At 40.0% G+C, this 8,127-nt stretch overlaps 1 protein-coding gene across 1 annotated transcript in view; it reads right to left on the minus strand.

Moving 5' to 3' along the window:
- Positions 1-8,127, minus strand: part of LOC143019676 (tyrosyl-DNA phosphodiesterase 2-like) — a 30,400-nt gene that overhangs the window by 20,133 nt on the left and 2,140 nt on the right. The gene's annotated exons all lie outside the window — the stretch shown is intronic.

Consider the following 8,127-nt stretch of genomic DNA (forward strand, 5'->3'; position numbering starts at 1 on the left):
ATCTATTACCACAGACCATTCTCTGACCCAGCCACAGATGCAAACATCATCAGCAAACAACTGGCTCACCTTACACTTCCCTTTACTCTCTCTGCCCATTTCCAATCTTCCCATCACCCTCACATTCATCTCCCATATCAACCCATACATGTACACATTGAACAGCCGTGGCAACATAAAATAGCCCTGGCACAGCCCTACCTTCTAATAAATTGGTCTGATCTAGTCTGATGATCTCTAGGGATGCTAAATGCATACCCCATAGGAGGTTAGGTTAGACTAGACTAAATTATCAGACTTCTGTTTGTTCAGATGTTGGCGAGATTCAAGAAGCCATATTTGTTTTTGTTTGTTGTCAATGACAAACTAATGGAAGTCTAGTAAATTGGTCTAGACTAGTCTGATGACCTCTACAGATGCTAAATGCATATCCCATATATATATATATATACATATATATATACAGTACTACCTCTCATCAACGGACGTTAATCAGCTGTGTTTGCGGTGCTTTTGGTGTTGTTTGGTGCTGTGCAATCACTATGCCACCCAAAAACCACTCTAAATCAATGGATTATTCACATCAACGGACACCGTTACCCCCCTTTTAGTCCGTTAATGAGAGGTAGTACTGTGTGTGTGTGTGTGTGTGTGTATATATATATATATATATATATATATATATATATATATATACACATGTATATATATACACATGTATATATATACACATGTATATATATATATATATATATATATATATATATATATATATACATATATATTATATATATACATATATCATATATATATATATATGTATATATATATATATAACACTTAGGTGTGTCCTTCTGGAGACTTATCAAAATAAATCTTTCAAATCCACAAAAGAAAGAGGTGAAAGATGTGTTTGTGTGATAATGGAATAGAACCATGGGTCCTTTGTAATAAGGTCTAAAAACTGCAGTCTGCTGGGTTATGAATGATCTACTTGAAATTTTAGATGAGAGTAAATGTGCAGTTTTAGTTTTGCTAGATGTTAGTGCTGCTTTTGATACTGTGGTCCATGAAGTTCTTTTACATGATTTGAAATCTATCGGAATTGTAATGATGCTTGGATATATTTGAAAAACTACTTAATGGATAGAAAATATTGTGTACAAATTGGTGACTCCTTTTCATCATTTGAAACTTTACACAGAGATGTACAGTACCCCAGGGGAGTGTTTTAGTGTTTTGTTTAGTATATATATACAATGGGTTTATCAAGAGTCTTAGAGAGATTTGGAGTAAAGGTTAAACTGTTAGCTGGTGACATTTTTATTTTTCAATATATAATATTAATGATACAGCTGTTGTATTGAATAGTATTTTATCTGTTGGGGATTGGATGGCACTTTGACAGTTAAAATTAAATGAAAGGAGAATGGAATACATGATTATTGGAAGTAAAGCTAAAATTAGTAATTTAAGTGATACAAATATGGTTGTTAATCTTTTCAGTTGATGCTACTCAGAAAGTATGATTTGGGTATTATAACTGATAGCAATTTGTCTTTCCATGATCAAATAAATAATGTGGTTAGAATTCCTGGTTACAATTTAAGAAATATTGCATTTATCAAGAAATATATTGATGTTAGTTCTCTGAAAAATGTTGTACTTAACTGTGTTGTTACTTAACTTGATTATTGTAATATACTGTAATCTACCAAATATTCGACTTATACTTACTTACTTGATACTTGATGTGACAATTCGATGCTGAGCTCCGTCTTGCATGACACTCTGCTCAGCTGAAAACGATTATACTAGCAACCAAAATCCGTCCTCATTGACATGCTGTTCGTGTCATAGCACTCAGTGAACAAATATGCCTTTAGTTCCTTCTTGAAGGTTATGTAGTTCTTGGATATCCTTATGCGTTCGGGTAATTTATCATATAACCTTGGAGCACTATTCACAAAGGCTTTACGACCCATTTCGGTGTTGAATCTTGGCTCATTTAGCCTGTCCAATTGAACATTATGCCTTAACATCAAGTCGGAAGTTGTACTGAAGTCACTAAGCAATTCTTTGAGGTAGACTGGTTTTCCAAATTTAATCACTTGATATACTAGTGCGCATATTTTATAAATGATCCTCGCCTTAATAGGCAACCAATGTAAGCTTATCAGTACAGGAGTTATTCTCTCACGCCTCTTTAAACCCACTATCATCCTCGCAGCTCTGTTCATAACTAATTGTAGTTTCCTCAATAAGTGGTTAGGAAGTCCATAATACAGCGAGTTGCAATAATCAAGCCTACTTATCACGTAGTTATGAACAAGCATTTTGACAGTTTCTTTATCCAGATATTTCCTTACAAAGGTTATGTTTCTCAGGTGATAACTAGCCACTCCAACCACATGATGCACCTGACTCGCGAGATTTACATTTCTGTCCATGATCACTCCCAGATTCTTAATATTGTCTCCCACAGTCATCGAGACACCATTTATGTGCAACCTTGGAATGTTTAGCCTTACCAAATAAATTTCTTTCCCAACTATCAGGCACTCTGTCTTGTTTTCATTAAGTTTTAGTTGTTTGAGTTTCATCCAGTTTCTAATGTCATACAGTAAGTCATTCAGCACTGTCTCTATGTTATGCACATTGTTCACTGCCATATAGAATTGTGTATCATCCGCATATAGTTTAAAACTGACCCCATGTCTATTCAATAGATCAGAGAGCCCTCTAGTATATATGCAAAACAAAATTGGACCGGGGACACTTCCCTGCAGAACCCCTCTCACTAGCTCCTTTGGGCTTGAAAGCGATTCACCAACTTGTACTTGGTATGTTCTGTTCTCAAGGAAACTTTCGAAGTACCTCAGTGCCCTCCCTTCTTTACCTATGTTCCTACAGTCTTGCAGTAATATAGAATGGACCACTGTATCAAAAGCAGCACTAAGATCAAGTAGAATCAACACACTACATTTTCCTTCATCCATTAACATTCGCATATCATTTACTACTGAACACAGCGCTGTTTCCTTAGAATGTAGTTTACGGTAGGTAGATTGACTCTCAGGAAGAGCATGTACTAATTCAAGGTGAGTGTTCAGTTGTTCGAGGATAACATTTTCAATAATTTTAGACAGGAATGTCAGATTTGAGACGGGCCGGTACGAATTTAAGGATTGGCTATCAAGACTACCTTTCACTATCGGCTTAACAATCGCTCTTTTCTCAGATGATGGACAAGTATTTTTTTCAATGCTAAGATTAACTAAATCTTTGATAACACTTACAAAGTCTTCAAAATTCTCACTACACTCGATGTCACAAACCGGGATGGGACCATTGCTACAATATGTCGACCGTGCTCTACGCATTATGGATTTCACCACACCCAGATTTACTGGTCTAAAAGATAGCAGTCTTGGTTCATTTATGTCTCTAGTCACGGGTAGTGACTCGTTTGTATCATCCTGAAAATTTGCCACTATATTTTTCACCTTATTGTCAAAGAATTCTACGAATTTATCTGCAAGGGCACTGTCTGTATAACCCTCTGGTAATTTTACTTTCTTTTTTGTACCAGTGAGATTATCTAATATTGTATATAACTTATGAATGTCATTTTGTGCTTCAATAGTCTTAGACCTATAAAAGTTACGTTTCATTTCTATGATCAGCCTTCTCTCATGGTTTCTTGCAATTTTATAATCATTTCTAGTCTGTTCACTCTTATGCCTATGCTACAGTCTTTCCTTTTTAATTTTGTCTTTCTTGGCTCGAGAAATTTCACCGTTAACCACTTCCATACGGTGACGCCTACATAGGCGGCATGAGGAGCAAGTGGGTACTCGATGATGCCGACATTGGCATCTTGATTATATTTATTGTAGTCGTACCTACGTAATTTCCATTCTCTCTAAACTGGCTTCATCAATTTTCTATGGTTATCAAAATACACGGGTGAAAGAGAACGAACGATTGAGCACTGACTTTATTTTTTATAATGAGATTTTTACGACGCAACATCGCACATCGGGCAGCTAATGCTGCCAGATGTGTGATGTGCCCCGGAGTGAAGAGGTTAAACCAAGGTGCATTGTCTCTAGGTTTAATTTCATTTTCAATAATAGGGCACACCTTATTGTACTCCTCACTCACACTTCTATTGTAAAGTTCGAAAAAACATGTAACACAGTCCACAATTTCCTTATCCATCTCATGTTCACATTGATTATGTTTTTTATCTGATAGTATTTGGATCACTGAGGTCACAAAATGATCGGGCTTCAAATCTTTTTTTTAGTCTGATTTTAATTTTCTTCGTTTGTCTCGTCGCCGTATTAAAGGGGATAGCAAAAGTAATTAATTTATGTATAGGTGATAAACGACATATCTCTTCAACATCAAGTTTATGAATTAGGTCTCTGTCCTTCTCACAAAACACCAAATCCAACATGTGGCCACTGACTGAAGTTGATTTGTTTAACTTGTTTGTTAAATTAAATGAGTCCATTAAATTAGGGTCTATATGGGGCGCCCCTACAGACCAGAGCCACACATCATTTTGTCTATGATAGAGGAAAAACTCTGTTCATAGAGAAATGATGACACTTTTATACTACGACTGTCCCTCCGTTATGCTGTCCTCCAACCCCTTGTTGCTGTCCTGTACCATTTCTCTGAGTATTCCTTTTCTGTGATGGGGGAAAAGAATACTGCCACCAAGTATTCCCACTTGGATCGTAAGAGGCGAGAAGAAAGGGACGGGGATTGGGACTAGGCATCCTTCTCCTTGTAGCCGCACAGGGGACATTCCTAAAGGGGGAAAAAAAAAAGAAGGCATAAGAGGGGCTGGAAAGCCTCGGACCAGCACCCTAAGGTTTGGGTCTTTTAATGTGCGTGGATGTGGTACAGATGAGAGTAAAAGGGAAGAGATAGGTAGTATGTTTGTGAGAAGAAAGATGGATGTGTTGGCTTTGAGTGAAACTAAGTTGAAAGGGAAGGGTGAGTGTAAATTTGGGAGTATAAGTGGGAGGTTATCAGGAGTGAAGAAAGGGCGAGGGAGGGAAGGGGTGGCTATTCTAGTAAGTGAAGAGATAGGTAAACAGGTAGTGGAGTGGAAGGAGGTTTCCTCAAGGATAATGTGGATGAAGGTGAAACTGAGGAAGGAGATGTGGGTCTTTGTAAGTGCATATGGGCCTGGTAGTGAGAAGAGTGTAGAAGAAAGGGAGGCCTTTTGGATAGATCTAAATGAGTGCATAGAGGATTTGGGAAGAAATGTCAATGTGATAGTACTGGGAGATCTTAATGCTAGGGTGGGAAATGGTCCAATCGATGGAGTGGTTGGGAAATGTGGAGTTCCAGGAAAGAATCGTAGTGGAGAGTTGATGGTGGAAATGTGTCTAGAAAGAGTTGATGATAGCAAATACAGTGTTTTGGAAGAAAGTCAAGCATAAGTACACATGGGAGAGGGTGGTGGAGGGAAGGATGGTAGATAGAGCGCTAATGGATTATGTAGTGGTAAATAGGATTATGATAGGAAGAGTTAAGGATGTACATGTGCTAAGGGGAGAGGGTGGGGGAATATCAGATCATTTTTTGGTGGAAGGTAAGTTGAAAGTGGAGGATAGATGGAGGAAGAGGAAAATGACAAAAGGTAGGGAGGTTCTTAGAGTGAACTCTTTGAATGAGAAGGAAAAGGAGAAGAAGTACGGAAAGAAACTGAAGGAGTGGGAGGGAGTAAAGGGTAGAGTAGAGCTGGGTGTGGAGGAGGAATGGGGATGGTTCAAGGAGGGAGTCATAAAGTGTGTAAGGATGGTGTGTGGAACAAGAAGGACAGGGGGAAATAGAAGAAAGGGTAGTGATTGGTGGGATGAGGAAACAAAAAAGGTTGTAGAAGAGAAGAAGCGAGCTTTCACAGATTGGTTACAAAATAGGACGAGGGAGTCATATGAGAGGTACAAAGAAAAGAAAAGAGAAGTAAAGCAAAAGGTAAAGGTTGCAAAGAGGAGAGTAGATGTGAAATGGGGTAAGAGTTTGACAGAAAATTTTGAAAGTAATAAAAAGATGTTTTGGAAAGAAATTAAGAGAGGAAGAGGAGGCGAATCAAGTAGAGAAGAAAAGGTAAAAGGTGCAGATGGAGAGATGATAATGGAAGAGAAGACAGTAAAGGGAAGATGGGCAGAATATTTTAGGGAGTTGCTAAATGTGAAGGAGGATAGGGAAGGAAAGATTGCTGCAGTGGGAAGTGCGAAGAAAATGAGAGTGATGAATGAGGAGAATGGAGGAGAAATAAGGAAGGATGAGGTGAAGGCAGTTGTTAAGATGATGAAAGCAGGTAAGGCACCTGGTCTGGATGGATGTCATGCGGAATGTCTGAAAAAGGGAGGTACAGTGATGGTGGACTGGTTGGTGAGGTTATTTAATGTTTGTTGGAGAGAGGGTAGAGTGCTGGAGGACTGGAGGAGTGCCTGTATAGTTCCTCTTTACAAGGGAAAAGGGGACAAGTGTGAATGTAGTAGTTTCAGAGGGATTAGCTTGTTGAGTGTAGTTGGGAAGGCTTATGGGAGGATCTTGGTTGAGAGGATTAGGAGAGGAACAGAAGGAGTAATTGGTGAGGAACAGTGTGGATTTAGGACAGGTAGAGGTTGTGTAGATCAGATCTTTGTGGTAAGACAGATATGTGAGAAAGCTATAGGAAAGGGGAAGGATGTTTTTTGGGCTTTTATGGATCTGGAAAAGGCTTATGATAAGGTAGACAGGAAGGCACTGTGGGAGGTTATGCAAATATACGGTATAGGAGGAAAGCTTCTGGGAGCTGTCAAGAGTTTTTATGAGAATAGTAGAGCTTGTGTCAGGATTGGGAATGGAGAGAGTGAGTGGTTCGAGGTAAAGGTGGGACTTCGTCAAGGATGCGTTATGTCGCCCTGGCTGTTCAACTTATACATGGATGGGGTGGTGCGAGAGGTAAATGCAAGGGTAGTGGGCAAGGGATTGGAGATAGTTAAAGAAAATGGAGAAAAGTGGGAGGTAAGCCAGCTGTTGTTTGTGGACGACACTGCGCTTGTGGCAGGATCGGAGGAGGGATTGAGGAAGTTGGTGGCAGAGTTTGGGAGAGTATGTGATAGAAGAAAGCTAAAGATAAATGTGGGTAAAAGTAAGGTGATGAGATGTACAAGGGGTGAAAGTGGCAGTAGACTGGAAGTGAGCATTAAGGGAGAGCAACTGGAGGAAGTGGATAGTTTTAGATATTTGGGTGCAAATGTGGCAGGGAAAGGTGGAGTGAAAGTGGAGGTAGAATGTAGATTGAGAGAAGCGAGTAAATGCCTTGGTGGATTAAAGAGTGTAATGAGGAATAGACATTTGGGAATGGATGCTAAGAGGAGACTGTATGAAGGAGTGATTGTGCCAACAGCACTGCATGGGGCAGAAACATGGAACATAAAGAGAAGAAGAGAGAAGGAGTTTGAATGTGTTTGAGATGAAGTGTCTGAGAAGTATGATGGGGGTTACTAAGCTAGATAGAGTGAGAAATGAGGAGGTGAGGAGGAGAACAGGGGTGGAAAAGGAGCTGGGAGATAGGGTTGATGAAAGAATATTAGGATGGTTTGGACACATGGAAAGAATGAGTGAAGAAAGACTAGTAAAAGAGGTGTGGAAGGCAGATGTGGAGGGAGTGAACATGAGGGGACGTCCTAGGATGAGGTGGATGGATGGGGTGAAGGGGGCTTTGGGGAAGAGGGAATGTCTGTTGAGGAAGGACGGGAGAGGACAGAAGACAGGGGTGAATGGAGAATGGTTGTATATGGATGATGTTGTGATAACATGAGGTGGAATGGGCGGGTGGATGGGGGGTGAGGTAGTATGTGTGAGCAAAATTTGACGCAGCCCGAAGGGATTTCTCCCCGTCCTCTCATTTTATGCAATGGGGGGACGGAGAGGAGGGGTCCCCGATTTAATGAAGCGGCTTTGCTGTGGATGTGCTGTGTCTTGCGACACTGCTTCTGACCCAGGGCAGTGGACAAGGTGCAGGGATGACCCGTCATTCAGGAGGTGCTAAGATAAGAGGGAGGGTGGAGGGGTGTGGAGTGTATTCAGGGATGGAATGGGTGGGAATGA

Source organism: Oratosquilla oratoria, chromosome 37 (genome assembly GCF_046742065.1).
Source record: "Oratosquilla oratoria isolate Oo_2021 chromosome 37, ASM4674206v1, whole genome shotgun sequence".
NCBI classification, from domain to species: domain Eukaryota; kingdom Metazoa; phylum Arthropoda; class Malacostraca; order Stomatopoda; family Squillidae; genus Oratosquilla; species Oratosquilla oratoria.